Raw genomic sequence first — 18,093 nt, forward strand, 5'->3', positions numbered from 1 at the left:
GCAATGAAGAAAAAAAGGGTGAAGATACTAACAAAGGAATGTTTATTGTTTGAATTGTGTGACTTAGGAACTGAGGAATGATCAGGGGCTGGTGAGGATCAGGAACAGTGGGCCAGCATGCAGATCGAGGGAAAACAGGAAGAAAATAAAGTATATTTAGACTGATGTCCTGTGTTCTGAACTGTGGATGCCTGGAATGAGAAAGAGGAATGGCTGGACCTGGCTCTCAGTGCTCTGGTCTGGCTGACAAAGTAGAGATTGCTCAAAAACTGGGCTTTATAAATCTTGGAGGTCTTTTCCAATCCAAAAGATTCTGTGACTTCACTGTAGAAGCTACAGAACCTTCTAAAATTAGATTTAATTGTTAATTTTATTTTCTACATACAGCCAAGCTGGATTTATTAATTGATTTTGCTGGTACTAATCTTAATTTTTTATCAAATCAAGGAGAGATCATTCTTAATAAATCCATGAATCTCTATTAGTACTGGAAAGCAAATAGCACCACTTGAGATAGACCTGTGCACCTAAAAGCAAGTTGTTGCTCCCTGCATTGCTGACACATTTGGCTACAGGCACTGGGGGGTCTGTAATTCATTAATGCTGGGGGCAGCCCACAAATGTGATGGAACCTGGTCAAAACCTATCCTCACAAAGCCTCTTTTCCTCTGAAAGTTTCAGACTGAACTGGTCACAGGTTTCCCCCTGCTCTACTGACACATGTAATACCTTGTGTGTCATGAGCCAGCAGCCCAAACAGCTGACTGACAATAGCCTCTTCCTCCTCTGGCACTGAGGCAAAACATTCTGCAAGCTATTTGCACTTTATTTTTTAACTATGTCGTCGGGTTTGGTGATTTCAAACAGTATAATTCCATACATTTTTATGGAGGGTCTTTTCTATTTTGCAGTCCCCCTATGAATGGACAACCAGAATGTAAAAATACCTTTGGAAATGCATGGAGCGCACAAAAGTAATTTCGTAATAATTTTTGCAGAAGATAAACTACGTCTTCACCACAAGCAGTAAATGATCTGTTTATGCCTGATACCTGAGATTTCATATTGTTTTATTATTAAACAGAAAATGTCCCATCCTGGGTGAGTGGGGGAGATTTTTGCCTTTGGAATTCTTTTAACTGCAGGGATATATTGTATTGATGAATTTCTCAATCTTATATTTTAATCTGTCCAGCCCTGGGCCCGGCCCAGGGAGCAGCTGGAGCTGCTGGAGCCGGCCCAGAGGAGGCTCCAGGATGAGCAGAGGGACGGAGCAGCTCTGCTGCCAGGAAAGGCTGCCACAGCTGCCATTGCTCAGCCCGGACAGGAGAAGCTTTGGCCTCAGCTCCCTGTGGCCTCGCAGGGCCCGAAGGAGCCGCAGGAAAGGTGCAGAGAGACAATTGCCAAGGGCTGCGGGGCCAGGAGCCAGGGAATGGCTGCCAGTGGCAGAGGGCAGGGCTGGATGGGATCTTGGGCAGCAATTGTTCCCTGGCAGGGTGGGCAGGCCCTGGCACAGGGTGCCCAGAGCAGCTGGGGCTGCCCCTGGATCCCTGGCAGTGCCCAAGGCCAGGCTGGACATTGGGGCTGGCAGCTCCTGGGACACTGCGAGCTGGCCCTGCCCTGCCTGGGGTGGGATGAATGGGTTTCATGATCTCTTCCAAACCAAACCATGATTCCTCTGATAAATATGAAACCATTTTTGCCTTTTGTATTACATTCAACAACGTCTTGCCATGTTCCTTCATATAAGTGTCACATAGATTGTTTACTGTTCAGATACCCCAAACTTGCTGCCTGTTGGAAATAGGATATGCAGTGTCCAAAATGCAAAGTCATGAATAATATTTGTCACCTGTGTTTCAGAACATAAACCCATTAAATTCTCAGAACTCTCTGGCACCTTGCAGTCCAAAATCAACAAGATACTTGGCCCTTCCATGCGTAATTTGAAGGCCAATGCTGTAAGTTTGCTGAAATCTGGGGAGCTGCAGTGACTCACAAGAATAAACAGTACTTGGAATTTGTTAAATAGTCATTAAAAGTTATTTGATATGAACATTAATATTTTCTTTGAGTTATTTAATATTGCAGACTTGAATTCATGACAATATCAACTGAGAAGCAAGTGTGGCACTGAAAGTGATTTATTCTTGCAATAATGGAAAAATCTTCTGGTAAGGCATGTGTAGGGGACCAGAGGGTTTAACTGGAGATGGATGTTAAAGAAATATAAAATAAAATAAATAATTTACCTTCTTTGGGTTTTTCCCTAGCCAATCCATGTCTATTGAGTTCAAGGACAGTAGGATCAGCTGCACCCTTTTAAAACAACATTCAGTAATGCTCTGAGGGAAGCAGTGCTGCTCAAACAAGTTCCAGGAGGTCAATCCTTTTTCTCCAACAATGAAAGGAAATAAAAGGTACAGTTTGCTGTGGAGGAAAAATGGGAGATAATTTCAATTCAATAGAATGTGGAAAAATATTTGAAAATTTTTAAGAAATTATTAAGAAATTTCCAAAATACTTTTTACCTTTTTCAAAGGAAAGCCAAGAGAGTTTTTTCCTCTTTCTGAGCATCTTTATTCCCCAGAAAGAGGAAACTAAATGATTTTGACTCAAAACACCATAATGATGGTTGGTTATGAAAATTTTTATGCAGGAAATGACACATCTTGCCAGATTATGGACAGAAGTTACTGTGGTGTGTCGAGAACCCGTGACTGATTCCATCACAATGAAGCAAATGGATTCAGAAATTGAAGAAGGGACAACAACAACAACAACAAAAAAAAAAACCCCAAACCCAACAAACCAAACCAAAACTGATTGTATTTCCATTTGGTCTCATTCTAGTGAGACCAACTTAGTCTGAAGTTGGTCACTATAATCAGCCTGAAATCCATCACCTTTTCAGAGATGGATGCCACTTCCTACACTCTCCTCCTCACGTCACAGTGTCCATCTGCACCGTGTTACAGAGAACACCAAAGATTTTTGGCAGAGTGCTTAGAAAAATTTTCAGCTAGAAGTGGAGGATTCAACAGCATGTCAATAAACAAAGATAATCCTTTTCCTGCACATGTTCTCTATCCAGCATAAAAGTGACATTCTTCTTTACCTTTGTTTTTGTGGGTGGGAAAAAATGGTTTTGAATTAAAGTGGGACATGCTATTTTAATAAATCTGTCCTTATCTTCAAAAAGTAGTAATTATGTTTCAGGCAGGTTTTGTGAAGATTAATTAAATCATGCCTGCACAACAAAGATTCTTGGGAAAGGGAGTGATAGATATACAGAAATATACCCAATACTCTGGGTTTTATGCCAAAGTGAAAAAGAACTGCACAGTGTCTTTAAAATAAGATCCTTTAATAGAGTAGTGTTTACTGACATTTAATCAATTTTTCTAATAATTTTGCAAGTCAGTTTCTGGAATAAGATGGTGGGATAGGATACACCAAGGTTCAGTTTGCACTATCAAAGCATATATCAAAGTATAAATTACAGTTTAGGAAACTTGGGCCCAGATAGTTATCTTTAAAGCAGATAGTCCTGGCCAGGATACTTTAAAGTTTTTATTGGCCTTCCAATGTGAGAAAAAGAAATTGAGACTGATATGAGAAGAGACAGACCTTTCAGGGCTGGAGGCTGCAGGACCTCTCGGGCTGTCAGTGCATCCTGGGCCAGAAAACAATGACAGATGAAAATCCTTCCTGAAAACCTGAGGATGGGGAAAGTCTGGATAAAAAAAGCTCCTCATGGCACTCAGTGTCACCATTTCTTGAGGAGGGATCTACAGTCAGTAGCTGTGCTGTGTACTTTATCCCTTCCCCTGGGGCAGGCTGGACTCAGTACCTGGTTATTAAGAATTATTAGGATTATTTTCTCCTCATGTTGTTGGAGACTTGTAAATACTTTTTCCTCATTTTCATGTTTGAAAGGCCAGCGTACATGACAGCATGAAGGACATCCCTGTGCAGGCTGGAGCTAGTTTAAAGCTCAGTGAAAAACTGCAGAAACCCCATTTTACTGCAAACTCCAGGAAATAATTTTGTTTTGTATTTAGAGGGGGAGAAAAAAATGACAATACCCAAGGCTAGAAAGTAATAGAGTAATAAAAAAAGTCCTAACAGTAGTAGTTCTGAAAGTGTACTCAAAACAAAACAGAAAAAAAGAAAATACACTGGTAATGTTTTTTAATGTAAAAATCAAGCTGTATTAATATTGGTTAAGCTTTTCTTCCCTTCCTGCCAGCCACTGTAACAGTCTTAAGAAAATCTGGGAACATCTATTTATTATTTAATATACATCCCTGCTTTTTACTTTTTTATATTTAACACTACTATACAGTCCTGCTCCAAAACCTTTCCTCTTGATTTATCCTGGGCTAAGCAAGAGTAAGGAAGTCGAGATCTTGGTGGAAGACACAAAATGTGAAATACTGCCAGTTATCTGCAGAGATAAGCCTGAGAGGTCTGGAGGTTATCAAGGAAGGGTTTAGCTGTGCAGAAGACAACCTTGGGGAAAGTCAGGCTTGACCTGGACCTCACCTGGAACTTGCTGACCTGACAGAGCCACTGACAAAGGTCTGGGAATGACTTAGGGCAGAGACAACGTCCCACTAAACCTCCCAAGGTGAATGTGAGAGCTGTTCCATCTTTCTTTTTGCTTACTTTTTAAGTAGGGCTCTTGAAACACCTTTTTTAGGAAAACTCATTGCCTTGGCTGCTTGCATGTGCCTGTGTCCAGCTGGGGAATAGCACAGAGAAATAGAAATACTTTTAGAAGATGGGAATGACAGGTTTTTGCCCTACTTCCAGCCAATGGTTATTTTGTTTTTGGCTTTGTTTTCTTTTAAATAAAATAAAGCAGTTTAATTTTATTCCTTCTTTTGGGTTAGGCAAGAGTGCTGCTGCCCAAGAAGCTGCTTTCTGCAGATTGAGAGGTTTTGGAGAGAAAATTAGCATATGTAGCATGAGAGGTGCAAAAGTGAAAGACTGTTTGTCAGATACCTGAAGCTTCATCAGCTCTGCACTTACCTGTAAATGCTTTTCACTTTCTACATTGTTCCAAGTGATTAATTTAAAAAGAGAAAAAATCTGGCTGTGATATACCACCCTAATTTTGTACTGAGACTATATTAAAATGATTTTTCATTTAAAAAAATATAGATCATAATTACCTAATCAATCCTGATTGTGAAGGTAAATGAAAATGTAAGTATTTTTTGTCTGTTTTAAACAATAAATAAATATATACTTATATATAAAGTTGCTGTTTATAAAGTTTGCCACCAGTTTATTCATCTGCAGCTTCCATTTTCGCCTCTCTCCTTCTGACGGTTCAGAAGCAGAGTAATAAGTGTTTTATTCTCCTCAGGCAGACTTACCTGTTTGAAGGTACAAAACTCATACATTTGTATAGTTTGTGCATCAGCAACAGGAATGACACGTCTGTGCTTTTGCCACGGAAACCCCCTGACATCTTGCAATCCCAGTTCTGTAATGATGTGTCTGCTACAAGGATGAAAAGCAGAAGTGTGCTACAGGGAGTGAGAAAGATCTGCTGACCTGGAACCAGTCAAATCTGCAGAGACAGAGACTCAGTAATGCATGAGCCAGGAGCACTACTTAACAAAGCATAAATTAAAACTTGGGAGAGATCAATTTATTAAATGTGCAAAGCATCTGCGATTCCTACTTTGAAAAGCACTTCAACACTCATAAAAATGAGGCATGTCTCAAAGCAAGATCTAATGGCTTTGGGAGATTCATAAATTTCAGTAACAGTGCTCCTGCGAGCACTGATGAACTTAAGCTGTACATACAGTATAAAGAATTCCATTAAAAATTCACTGCCCATGTAGGTGGACAAAAAAGCTGATTTTTTCCCAGGTAATTTGGATTGGGATGGCGGGGGGGGGGAATTGCAATTTCCCTGATTATGATTTCAGTTCATTTTTACTAGTGATCTGAATTTTTTTAATGTGCTGTAAGGAAGAGGTGCAACCAGAGGGACATCTTGGAAAGATGGGAATTTCTTGAAGTTCAACAAGTACTGGTGCTGCACCTGGGGCAGGGCAACCCCTGGGGCTGACCCAGGCTGGGGATGAGGTGATTATGATTGTGAAGATGACTATTATTAGATTTATTGTCAATACAGTTTCTACATAACAATTCTAAAATCTGTCACCCACTATTGCAGTATTTTCATGTTTTGGTCCCTCTTGTTGAGTCAGAAGCTTCAGTGAGATCCCCGTGGCTTTATAAATAACTCAGAGAAGTCTCAGGTTAGTCTCAGATTCCATCACAGTCTATAAAGGGTTACAATTTAACCAGATTCACCTGGAAACACACAGATTTACTGTCTTTGCCAGTGCAGAATCCAACAAAGTACCTGCAGAGTTGATTTTCCTTTCTGCAGGCCAATGTGCACCGAAGACAAGGGCCAACATCTAAAGAGACCACAGGGGAGATGGAGAGGGGCTTTTGACAAGGACATGGAGTGAGGGGACAAGGAAGATTGGCTTTAAACCAGTTTAAGGGAGAAATTGTTCCCTGGAAGTGCCCAAGGCCAGGCTGGACATCGGGGCTGGGAGCTCCTGGGACAGGGAAGGTGTCCCAAGGCAGGGGGGGAGAATGGATCCAATTTTCTTCCAATCCAAACTGAAGATCTTAGGTGGAAAGACACTTTTCTGATCTCGTAGCCTGAAAACATGGCAGTAATCTTTGATGACACTCTAACAAGGTGTTCTACACTGTCCTGTTCCCTTGCAGGTGAATCTCATACAAGTAATTGAAGAACAGTAGTTAAAACCGCTGGGGCTGTGGTTTGCTTTTCAGCCTTGTGAAATCAGCATGATTTCTGTTTTCCTCTCATCAGTTCTGCTGATGTGAAAGCTGCACTGATGAATTTGAATGGTACAAAACTGGCCACACAGAGAGAGAACCAGGATTTTCATGTTGTCAGTACCATTTGGAACTCTTTCCAGCAAATAGATGCACTTTGAGAGGGCAAAGTATGATCTGCTATCCAAATCTAAGATTTTTGAGCTATCTTCCCTGCAACAATACCTCTGGACAGCTCTTTTTACAGAGGTAATTGTAAAATTCCTGCTGCACTTGGGTGAGAAATATCTTTTTTACTATTTTTATCAATTCAAATATGTACATATGTGTGGATACATGTACAACACACACACACAGAGGTTTTATCTACAGGTGGACAAGAAGTCCATGACACTTTTTTGAGAAAAACCATCAATATTTAAACTTTTCTATAAGGACTTTCCCAAAGGAGAGTGACTAGAGGCATGTCTTCTTTTGATTCATTAGGAAAGGATTATGGTGGAAAGAGGAAAATAGGCAGCACAATAAGCAGGACAATAAATATTTTCCTTAACACAGCCGTTCCCATAAATCTACTTACATTGTTTATGCCACAACTAGTGAAATAATAATGAAAACACATAGAATGAAAAACCAACAGATTTTAAAAAATCGTAATCTGTTCTTTTTTGACTGATAGAAAGTTTTCTTGCTTAGTACATAGACTTTATATCTCAGGAGTGCAAGCACAGCAATGAGGGTATGAGTTTTGCTTTCCTGAAGTCATTGGAGTAAACTTTACTAACTTGTCTTGTACTTTGGAAGAAAAAAATCATTTTAATGCATTGTTTCTGCTTGCCCAAAATTTATCTCTAGGGTGTAAAAGTACCCCCGCAATAAAATGAAAGAGGAGGTTTGGAAAAAACCATTTTCTGGATTTATAGCTGAATAATGGTCTCAATGCTGATTGTCGGTCATTTCTCTGGATGCTAGACTTTATTATCTTTGTCAGTCTAATCAGACTGTAACACAATTTGCAGCTGCAAATATCGATGCTGTTTTGTGTTCAGCTCATGTGGGTATTGCCAGAATCAGTCCAACTGCAGTGATCCAGCCCAGCTGGAGGAGGGGGGGTCACAGTCTCCTGGCTGCAACATTTATCTTTCTCTTTCTCTTTCTCTTTCTCTTTCTCTTTCTCTTTCTCTTTCTCTTTCTCTTTCTCTTTCTCTTTCTTTCTCTTTCTCTTTCTCTTTTTCTCCTTCTCCTTCTCTTTCTCTTTCTTTCACTTTCTCTCCCCCCCTTGTCTCTGACTTTAACAGTTCAATAAAACCCACACAGCTGGCTTTGCCACATTGCTGGGAGTTAGGTTTCTTCCCTTTTGTTTCTTTTTTCTCACTGTTTTTTCCCCCCTGCTACTAGGGTACATTAACAACTGGGTACTTCAGAAACAGAAGAAGCGGCCAAATCTCAGGGGAGGAGGCCATTGGCTTGCACATCTCTTAGGCGGGTGTGTGGAGGCCCAAGGGCGTATGGCTAAAATCCCCATGCCCCGGTCTTGGAAAGGAGGCAACAAAGAACTCCTCCTGAGCTTGGGGTGAGAGAAGGCTTCTCTCACACAGATCCGCACAGTTATGTGTTGATGTATCGTTAAGTTTGTTCCCCCACTGGTTTGCTGAGTTTATGTCACGCTGTTCAACCCCCCATTCACCTTCTTCGAAAGTTTTCTAGAATGTTCTTCCTTTCCTCAATCCCCATTGGCTCCAGTTTGCTGCATGGCTCCACCCCTGTCATCCTATTTGTTCCCCTGGTTCCTAGCCACGCCCCTGCACCACTTTACCCCATCCCTATTGGTCCTTAGCCCTCAGATCCGCCCCTTCTGTCCTGTATTTAACCCTGTGCCCTCCAGCCGCTTCTCTGCCTCATCCCTGAACCCACTGGAAGCTTTTTGTGTCCCTGGTCCCCTGTTCCTGAAGAAATGACTTTGGATACCCAAAGGAGAGCCTGTCCCTTCGTACAGCCGCCAGCCTTTTTTAGCAGTGAGCTCCGGGACCAGAAAGCGCAGGTCGCTCTCAGGTCTGTGCTGTTGTGCACCACAACCAGGGGCTTTGTCTCTGAGGGGAGCCCTACGGAGAGTGGGGCAGCTGAAGCACGGGGCTGGGGCAGCTGCTGCCTCCCTTTCTCTATTGTTGCCTTCCCTGCAGGACGGTCGGAGCTGCTGCCTGGGGAAAGGAACTGGCTGCTGCCGCCACAGCCCGGCTGGCTCCCGGTTCTCCTGCCGTGGTGTGAGCTTGTGCTTGTGAGAGCAGCACTGTGCTGGGGCTATCAGGGACTGACTTTGAGATCAGCTGGCTCCCTAAAAGGGAGAGTTATCGCAGTGCCGAGCTGGGTACCCGGGATCCAGAGCGGGCCTCTCCCTACCCTGCTGGGAGCCGGGCGGCTGCTGCCCCGGCCCCGCCGCTTATCGGGCACTGCTCCGAGTTTGGCTGCTCGGTAGCCGTGCAGCCCCCGCCTGCCGATCCCTCCTGCCGGTCCGGCTCTGCCCATCCTTCCTGCCGGCCCGGCTCTGCCAATCCCTCCTGCCGGCCCGGCTCTGCCCATCCCTCTTGCCGGCGCGGCTCAGCCGTGTCCGTGAGTCCTGCAGGCGCACGGGGATCGCCTGCCCCACGGTCGGTGAAGCAAAGCCTGTGCGCCATCCTTTCCCCTCAGGGCCGAGCCGCCATTCCCGCGCTCTCCGAGCCCGCGGCACAGCGCCCCCCGCACCGCGGGGCCGTCACCGCAGCCGCCCCTGCCGGCCGTGCCTGGAACTGCAGCCAGGGGACAGCGCCTGCGGCCAGAGGCGGCACCGGGCTCGTGGCTCTCCACGGGCCCCTGGTGCTGTTTGTTCGCTTCATTGACACACCTAGAAAGGTTTGTTACTGTCAGATCTTCGCGTGATGAGAGCGCCTTAGTTTCAAAATGACAACAGCCGGGAGGCAAGGGGTTTACATTTCCCATTGCAAAGAAGGCTCCTGCCTTCCTTAGCAGGCCCTTGTCTTTTAAATGAGAGAGCCCAGTGTAGGAGTCTGAGACACAGACTTGTGCCATTGTTTCTGGCACTTAACTCTAAGATCCAGAGGAACACTGAATTTCGTATAACATGAAATAGATGAGCATGTTTTCATGGTGATATATGAAAACAGCTATTAGATAGAAAAGCTAAAAGTGTGAGTGTGTAGATGAAAGAGTTTTCTTAAGTCACCGGGTAAAAAAGTTAAAGTTTAAAGCTTAAAATGGTTTAGAAAGCAGAAGACAAGATGGAGGATTTAGATTGTTGTTTCTTTTCCTTCTTGTTTCTTCATGTTCTTGTCGAGGTTTTTGGGTAATAGCGATTGGTTAGAAAATGTCACAGTGCAGCACACAGGTGATGGGTCATTGGGTCATTAAGAAAAATAATACATGTGTCTATTGTTAATTAGAGTTAATAAGAGTAAGTACAAAGATAAAAGAAATGTATAATTTGTGGGCATTTTGTGCTTTCAAAGCCAAAGTGAGCCACAAAATGAGCCACAAGGCCATTCTGTACCATCAGAAGAAAATGAGCCAGATTGCAGTGAACTGAACTTGTGCAGAAAGTTTGGAGAGACCTGCCAAGTTTTGTAATAACTTCCTAATAAACACGAGAAACAAGATTCTAACAAGGCTGAGAGGTTTCTTCAAACCCAGAGAACTGAGATAAGCAGGACTCCCCACGAGGGAGGATCCCAGAGGAGCTCAGCTCAGAGGAGACTGAGAAATCCAGGAGTGGAAAGAAAAGTGCAGAAGTGCAGCAGAATCAAGAAAGAGAAAAAAGAAACAAAAAAGAATTTTTTAGAAAAAGTTACAAATGGTGCGCGCTGTGTGAGGAATGGTGCTCAGTGAATGTCAGAAAGAACTTACAGAAGCTTCGATCAACACTTGCCTGGATCAGAGCAGCCAGTTCCTGAAAGAAATCCATCTGGAGAAAAACATCTGCTGTCAAATTCCAGAGTTCCAAGGGCTAGGGACTCGGGGAACATTGTATTCTGCTGGTCAGTAATCTGAATATAGCCAACAGGTCTGCTAAGCTGTGTCCAGTCTAGATAATGGGATTGAGTATCTCTAAGGAGGAATTATTTGAACCCAGGGTGTTGGGGAAAAAGGTAAATACGAGGTTTGAAGAGTTAGGAACCCCAGGAATGTGGGTGCATGAGCTGCCCTTTCTGAAAGTGCAGGAAACCCAGAAATTCCCCAGCGACGTGGTCCTTCCTGCACCCATCCCTTCAGAGGACACGGGGGAGGAGGGAAGAATGCGGGGGAAGGCTGAACACTGGGAGATCTTCCTGATAATTTCAGAAAGCAGAGTGAGCAGTTTGTTATATTGTTTGTAGGTTAAAAATTTGCATGGAGAGACATGATGGGTTGTATGGAGTCTTTTTGGAATCTTTGTATTCCGAGAAAATTGCAGGGGGTGGGAGGTGGAGAAAACGCTAGAAAAAGTCTATGCTGTTTCTGAAACCACACCTTGAGAACAGCCCCCTATCCCACACTCTCTATATAGGTCAGAGGAACCAGAGTGAGGGAGGGAGCTGACCCTGCCCTTTGATGAATCTAACCACCCAAAGGTGATGTTAGAAGAGGCTGGTGAAGGGGTGTCTGCCCAGGAGGGGGTGTCACAGTCTTCAAGGTAGGATTCGTGATGTGGTTCTTTTAGCCGGTCTTAGAGTACAAGAGATTATCAGCACACCAAGGACTTAAACAGCAAAACACACTTTGTTGAGTGCTCATCAGCACTAATATGCGATAAAGGGAAAGAAAAGAGAAAGCAAAGCATAAGGAAAAGAGAGTAAGGGGATTACAGCTACCAATGTCAAAGTCCACTCAGCCGTCCAACGACGCAGAGTCTTCTGTCCATTGGGGAGATCTCAAAGGAAGGTAAGTTTGGGGTATAATTTTATAGTCTTTTGCAAAGCGAGGGGCGCAGGGCCAAAACCAGATGAGATTGATGATCATTGTGATGAATTCCATTGCGTGGGGAGCAGGTGTAGGGTACAGAGCGATCCATGTCTTGCAAGTCTGCTCACCAGCAGAACAAGGACAAGGTGTTGTGGAAACCCATTGCACAGGGTACCACACACAAGCCTCTGCTCACCAGCAGGAACGAGGGCAGTGTACCGTGCAACCTCCTGCAAACAATCACTGAGCAAACATCCATCTCAGCTAGGCCTAAACCCCCAAACCAAGTCCCTTGTGATATTCAGGGTCTCAGTCTCTGTCCTTGAGACGGTTGTGAGACAGATGAGGGAATCTTTGGACCGTCTCTTACAGGAGGACATAGGGGTATTTGCCCAGCAGGTGACCCCAGAGATACTTGCCCATCAGGTGGGTTTGGGGGCAGTCCAAGGGGCAGACTCAGAGGCTGTCCAAAAGGAGGAGCCACAAGGACCAGGGAGACACGGGGGGATGGCCGAGCTGCGGAGGGACCCCAAGCAAAGGGGGGAGAGATTAAAAGCAATGTTAGGATGCTGCCATAGACAGGCAGCGAAAGCTAAGGGGCTGAGCAAAGTTACACCCAGGCCTTGAGGGAGCAGCAGGGGTAGGCTGAGAGGGCAAGGAGAGGGAGGAGAGGAGCCTTGGATGGAGACCGTCTTTGTGAACTTCTACACTGGGGAAGAGCCGGAGCTCTCCTGAGAGGAGGAGAACAAATTCCAGCAAGGGACTCCAGGGGAAGCTCATGCTGAGCCACAGCTGTCCCCAGGAAATGGCCGTAGCTCCCTGGAGCTCTCTGATGGGGATTAAGGCCTTGAGAAAAGGCTGGACCAAGAAGATTCTGGGCGCTACTGCGATTTCTCTGAGTGGGAGGAATGCAGGGAGCAAGAGCTGTGCCAGGGAGAGAAAGGTCTCTGTCTGGAATTCCCAGACTGGGAAGAATCTCCTGAGCAGCGGCTGTCCCCAGGAGAAGGCACGAGCTGCCGGGCACTCTCTGACTGGGATGCTGGCCACAAACAAGAGCTGTCCCAGGAAATGGCCAGGAGGGACAAAGAAACCTCAGCCAGGCAGGAGTGCATTGGCCAGCAGGTGACCGGAGGCAAAGCAAAGAGAAAATCCTCCAGGTCCAGCTGGGATGACAACAGTGACCAAGAGCTGGTGCAGGACAGTGGGGAATGCAGCGATGTCCTGAGCAGCCAGCTCAAGGCCTGTTTAGGAATATTAGGAAGAACAGGAAGCAGTCAAAGCAGATGCAGATGTAGCAGTACTAAATAAGAGAATAAAAATAGGAATGAGAATGAGAATAAGAAAATAAATATGATTGAAAATATGAATATAAATAGGATTGAGAATAAAACTAAGAAAAACATCAGAATAAGAGCAGAAATATGGAAAGGGATAAGAAAAAGCTTAAGAAAAAGCTTAAGAAAAAAGCTTTTTGTCTTGAGCATTTGTCTTATGCTCAAGACAAAAAGCATAAGAAAAACATAAATGATAAGAAAAAAAGAAAAACAAATTCAAATTAATAAGAATATAAATAAAAATAGAGAATAAGGGATAAGCATAAAAATAAAAAAATAAAAACAGCAGTAGAAATTACAAAAGGAATAAGAAAAACTTAAAAAGAGCTTAAGACAAAAAGCATCAGAAAAAATATAAAGCATAAGAAAAAGCAAAAGCAAAAACATGAAAAAATAACAATAAGGAATGAAAATAAGGAATGAGGATAAGGCTAGAAAGAAGGAGAAAGAAGGAGAAAACAGAGCAAGTAGAACAAGAATAGGAACAAGAAGAGGAACAGCAAGAACAAGAGAAGAAAACAAGAAGAAAACAAGAACCAAATGAGATGAACAAGACCACGAAGAAGAAGAAGATGACAAAGAACAAGAAGTACAAGTCACAATCGCTGCAAGGTCCCCAGAGCTCTCCCCAGGCTCACTGCTGAGGCCTTGCAGCACAGCACTGCACGGGATGCAAAGCCATGCAAGAGATGCAGAGTTTGCTGCACGAGGCTGTGTCCAGGTTCCCCCAGGCAGGGCAGGTCCCTGGGTGCTGTCCCTGGCCCAGGTGTCTGTCACTGGCTGAACTCAATGTTCCTGGGGGAACCCTCAGCACTGAGGAGACCTGATGGAGATTGTCAAAGGGACGGCATTGGCAGGCATGGAGGGATGAAATTTTCATTGTAATCTGTCACTTTCCCTTCCCCTTCCCCTACGTTCCCTTCCCCTTCCCCTACGTTCCCTTCCCGCACCTTCTCCTCCCTTCTCCCTTCTCCCTTCTCCCTTCTCCCTTCTCCCTTCTCCCTTCTCCCTTCTCCCTTCTCCCTTCTCCCTTCTCCCTTCTCCCTTCTCCCTTCTCCCTTCTCCCTTCTCCCTTCTCCCTTCTCCCTTCTCCCTTCTCCCTTCTCCCTTCTCCCTTCTCCCTTCTCCCTTCTCCCTTCTCCCTTCTCCCTTCTCCCTTCTCCCTTCTCCCTTCTCCCTTCTCCCTTCTCCCTTCTCCCTTCTCCCTTCTCCCTTCTCCCTTCTCCCTTCTCCCTTCTCCCTTCTCCCTTCTCTTTTTCATTTTCTTTAGTTTCTTTCTTTCTTTGTCTCTCTCTCTCTCTCTTTCTCTCTTTTAAGGCAAAATAGATTTTTGCCAATGACTAAAATCCTGTGAAGTCTGGGAACAAAAGTTACTTGAATTTGTTCATCTGATACTGGTTTTCCTTCTTTTCTCACTAAGACCAAGGTATAGAAGATAAACTTTATGAGCACAAAAACTCTTTACAGCTTGTCAGTGCCCTGTCCTGTTTACCTGCATGCATAAAGGATAAAATTGTAGAAGCACAGACTACAGTGTGAATCATATCCTTTAATTCATAGTTACAGCAACATTATTCTGAAAACAAAACCAATGTAATTTTGTCCATTTTTGTGTTTTGGAAACCTTGTGGAGTTCCTTGGGCTAATAGTGAGAGTTTGGACAAGGAGAATATCCAGCTGATCTAAACATACCATTTTCAACAGTTTGTTCAGCTACAATCTTTATCAGATCTTTTTGAAAAAGGTAACCCACCATTGGTTAGAATCAGAATTACAGGATCACAGAAGGGGAAGATTTTCACCTGGAGAAACAATGACTTCTTTAAGAAAAAGGAAAATAGATTTGAACTTCAAAGTAGGTAAGTCAACTCTAGAGATTTATATTAATATGAAACAGCATTTATGGTGTACTGCCTGGTCATGTAGACACTCATGCCTTTTGTGAATGAGTAAGTCATTTTGTTTAGTAAAGAGACATTTGCAAAGAGTTCCAGCAGGTCTTTGGTTTGGAGCATCTGATAACTAAGATGAAGATGAAATAAAATGCAGATGCAATAAAATGCAGATGCACGTAAAGTGATAGACTGTGAAAACCTCAGGTCGGTAGAGGCAAATCAGTGAAAAAGATAAAAATTACAGGAGTTATGAAAAAAAAGAATAGCAGAGAAAAAGGCAGAACCTTCTATTGTATGTTGCACCTTGAAATTTCACTGAGCGCACAATTGGCTGACAAGGTGTTAGAGACTACAGACACAGCATTCCAAAAGGAACAGACTGCTTTAAGGAGGGAAACAACAGGAGAGATTGCTGGGGAGGGGCATCTGGGGAGCAGCTTTGAAGGCTCCTTTTCAAATCTTGGACTGTTTCTATGTTTGTATTCATGGCTGTCCATCTAAATCCTGAGAAGCTCCAATGAGGGACATGAGGTTTGTGGTCAGACTCAAAGATCTTAAAGGTCTTGTCCAACTCAATCATTCTATGACTCGGTGATTTTTATGATTTCACAACTTCTCCCGCTAAACTCTCCTATTAGTGCACTCCCCTCACTCCTAAAGGTTTTTATGTCTACTTTGAACTTCCTAAGCTACAACATGTTGTTACCACCACTATTTTTATTGTGTGACACTACCCAGAAAAGTGTATCTTCATCATCATCCCATGTTTAGTTGTGGGTGCCTGCCAGATCATTTTACTGCTAGCCTGCACTGTCTCAGAATAAACAAGACATTTCCCAGCTCTTTTAACTTATCCTCATAGGTCAGATCTCTGTCCCTAACCATTTTGTTAACCCACTGCTGAACAAATCCATCACTGCTCTCAAAATGTCCCAGAAACTGAGCAGAGTGTTTCAGTTATGGCCCCACTGCTGCAGTCCTGAGGTGGATAATGCCTTCCCCTGACCTGCTGGCTATGGGCTTTTCCTTATTCTACAGGAAAACCTGTTTTTCACTCATTTTCAACCCGGTGACCACCCAGCCTCCCAGTCCTTTTCATCAGAGCATCCATCCAAACCAGTCAGGCTGTCCCCTACCTACCTGGACCCTCTGATCCCTTCACAAAGTCATTCTGCCTCAGATGTAAAATAACATTTTATTCTTTGGCCAGCCAAAGATCTGAACTCAAGATATATTTTTGGGAAACATAAAAACATTAAGCAAATTAATATTGATGGACTTCCTCATGAGCTTATATACAAATTATCTAGATTTTTTTTTTTAGAAGACATATTTCTTTACATTTTAAATATTACTAAATCTGATAGATTTTTATATACTTTTCCTCCTCATGAGTGAGCCAAATGAGCATGAAAGCTTTCCTGTATTTTTGAGGTTCTTTATTCTAGATACCTCTTATGTCTGAATAATTTCATTTTTTACACAGTCAATTTGTGTTGAAAAAACTCAAATTTAACTTTTTCCGTTCAGGTTGTCAGGAAAATTAATCCACAAACACCAGAGGTTTCTGTCCAAAAAGGAGACAGAGGAGTCCTTTAAATTTATTTGAACGAAGGGAGAGGCCAAGGGGCATTCCCCTGGGGTCTCTCAAATTTTTGGAAGGCACAGCCTCCTTTTTATCCTAATTCCCGGCTGCTTGTCCCTTCTCTCTTTCCCCATAGTCTGAGGGACTTGAGAGGTACAGACTTCCCCAAATGATACCTGGGGTACCTTCCCCCCACCCCCAATGCATAATCCTTTCTTAATTCTTAACTCTTGTGGAATTCATGGTGCTCTTTCAGTACCTCTTTCATCTTTCAGTGGAATCTCTCCCATTGTTTCTGTTGTCTCTCAGTGATAGTTGCATTTTATCAGCAGACCCACTGCTCGTTTGTAAAGACAAGCCCATCATCCCTCTCAAGATCAATACCAGGAATATCAGGATCATTCTCTGCCTCCCTCCCTCCCAGCCTATTTCTCTCTGTCTCTCTCTCCCTCCTCTCTGTCCTATCCCATCTACTTTTTGTGTAGTCAGAAAACCCTGGTGCAATGAGCTGGGCCCGCAGAGCAGCTCTGGGCAACGTGGAGACCAGAGAGAGCCTTTATTAAAAAGGGGCACTCTGTAAAAGGTGCCGGGAACAAGAGCCCCAGGGGAAGTCTGAGCGTGCAGGGTTTATACAGGAGGATCAGAACTGGTTAGCTGAGGGCTCAGGGCTGGAGAAAAGGAGAAGGACACATGGCATGTGTAGAATCTACCTAAGGGACAATAAATTAAGGCCTGTTGTTTGCAAGGCCCGCTGGGGGCGGCTCCTCGTGCCCCCATGAGGTAGAGTTGTGCCCTCCTAAGGGCTTCCACTCAAGGGGTCACTTTAACCTTGCTGGCCTTTGGGCCTCGTCCTCTCCATGGGAGGGCGGATGTCTCCAGGTTGGAGGGCCCAAAGCCCTCCACACCTGAACATTTTGAGAAACGGGGAACAAGGGGCAGCAATCCCCCAAGGCGGGGCTGCTCCAGGCCGCTCCCGGTGCTCGGGCGGTTGGAGGGTTGCCGGGGTGGCCTTTGTGACACAGGCACGGTGCGTCAGGGCCCTCGGTGACACGGGACCTTGCGGTGCCCCCAGTCCATTGTGACATGGCAGCCCCACCCTGGCTGGGGGTATATAAAGGGCTTGTGGGGCCCGGGTCAGTCCCGGGAGAGCGGCTGCGTCCAGGGGCCTGTTTGTCACGGAGCATTACAGACATGGAGTAGGAAAAGGCAAGCCCCAACTCCCAGACCCCCAGCCCCTTGCCCAGCTGGCCACAAGACCAGGACCTCAGTGGGCAGTGGCTGGGGACAGTGGGAAGCTCAGTCCTGCCTCTGTCAGAGCCTGAGAGGAGCCGGCCTTTGTCACCATGGACGAGGAGTGGGAATGCGCTGGGGACGAAGAGCTCTCCCCGTGGGCAGATGTCAACAGACGAGAGCTTTGCCTGTGGGATGAAGTGACTCTGCAAGAGTTTTGCCAGCAGGAAGAAGCGGCATTCCAGGAATTCTGCCCCTGGCAGGTGAGACACCC

The 18,093-nt window shown here is 44.6% G+C and overlaps 1 long non-coding RNA gene across 1 annotated transcript; it reads right to left on the reverse strand.

The window, feature by feature from the left end:
* Positions 1 to 17,130: 17,130 nt before the first annotated feature.
* On the reverse strand, positions 17,131 to 17,507 carry LOC111941636 (uncharacterized). Its single transcript, XR_002870167.2, has 2 exons — positions 17,418 to 17,507; positions 17,131 to 17,299 (listed from the first exon to the last, which is right to left on the reverse strand). It is a non-coding gene; the product is annotated as an uncharacterized LOC111941636 (long non-coding RNA).
* Between the last annotated feature and the right edge of the window lie 586 nt (positions 17,508 to 18,093).

The sequence above is a fragment of the Cyanistes caeruleus genome, chromosome Z (assembly GCF_971803275.1).
Source record: "Cyanistes caeruleus chromosome Z, bCyaCae1.hap1.1, whole genome shotgun sequence".
Classification (NCBI taxonomy): Eukaryota; Metazoa; Chordata; class Aves; order Passeriformes; family Paridae; genus Cyanistes; species Cyanistes caeruleus.